This window comes from Apis dorsata, unplaced genomic scaffold (genome assembly GCF_000469605.1).
Source record: "Apis dorsata unplaced genomic scaffold, Apis dorsata 1.3 scaffold_779, whole genome shotgun sequence".
NCBI lineage: Eukaryota > Metazoa > Arthropoda > Insecta > Hymenoptera > Apidae > Apis > Apis dorsata.
The window spans coordinates 143,053-144,619 of record NW_006263926.1 but is presented as its reverse complement, the minus strand read 5'-3'; positions in this window follow the sequence as shown (position 1 = coordinate 144,619).

Below are 1,567 nucleotides of genomic sequence, written 5' to 3'. Positions count from 1 at the left end.
CGCCGCCGCCGTCGCCGCCGTCCATCAAGGCATCGCGCGAATATGGCACGCGCGCGTTTTATTCTACAGATTTTATTTTTCAGTTTACGCTTCGTTGTTTATTCACGAGCCCGGGCCCCGGTGTCACCGCGTATTCCCCCGCAATTTGTTCCCCCGGCCATCCTACTATATCATCCCCCCGTAGCGTTGCACAGGAGGAGAGAATTACGACCGAGTTTGTGTTTTTTTCGATATCACGCGACGCCGATCCGTTGCTGGAAACGAGCTTGTTGCAAAAACCAGGTACATGACGGACACCCCACCCGTCACTGAGAAATGGAATTTCATAGGGCGGTACGTCAACTTTCCACGCACTTTTCGTAAAAGCCCGGCTGCAATCTCTCCGTTGTAAACGGAAATGAAATTTTAATTCGTAATTCCGGGTGATGCGCGCGATCCACGTGGCCAGGGGGAGGTAATTAACCAATCCGCGTAGGAGATAAAAAAGAAAGGAAAGAAGGTAATATCAGCTTGATGGAGTAGGTGAAGTACGCGAGGGTGGAAAATTTAAAAGCGGTTCCCCTTTGGAACGGAAGCCTTCACACGGTCTTCGTTTACTTTTACAAAATTCTCGAGAATATCGTAGGAAATTCTCCTCTCTTACGAGATTGTTACACACACACACACGCTGTTTTCAATGATGCATATCGTTCTCCGCAATTTTAACGGATATTTATCTATCGAGATTTCACGAGTCATCGTCCAACGTCACGAGTCCATCATCCATCCTCGTTCTCCACAGTGGAAAAATCCTCGACGACCCGTGTCGGATTCCATAATCCCTGCGAATGACTTAACTAAACGCGGCCGAAGCCCTAAAACGTTCCGTATCGAATCGTCGCCGAATGAACCCCTCCGTCATCTCTCGGAATCTCTATACATATCTCTCTCTCTCTCTCTCTCTCTCTCTCTCTGCTCGGGAGAGAAGTTATTCTCCCATCTATATTCGACGATGCAATCTACGTTGGCCTCGTGGCTGCGGTTCCAACGGCCGTAAACAACTCGGAAAGTCCCTCGGTGGCCGCGTTCCTCGGCCGGACGCCGACATCGACGAAATCGAGAGCGAGGGGAGGACCGTTGTGGAAGATCGGCGGAAGTTTACATACGAATGCCTGATTTCGGGTGTAACGCGCCCACCGGGGAAATCGAGGGACGGGGACAATATCGCGAGCGACTGAAAGTGACGTGCTATCGTGCTACCAGTTGCCATGCTAATTATCCCTGGCAATTAGGTAAATCAAGGATGGGAGGGATCCGCCTAATGTTGTCGGCCACCCCAAAATCCTGACGGAGGCTGTTCCCTCCTGCGTGGAACAAAGGTTGCGAACAGAAGCGCGACGAGTGTCTGTATCATCAGAGAAATCGTCGAGAGATTGCGATGATAAAAGGCTCGCGTGATTGGGTCGGACGATGGGGGCCACCAGATGGCGATTCGATTTTTCGTTTCGCTTTCTTTCAGGGAGACGCGCCGTTACTCGAGTCCGTCCAACTGTTGTTGGAAAAGTTATGCGGCGAACGGAACAACCGG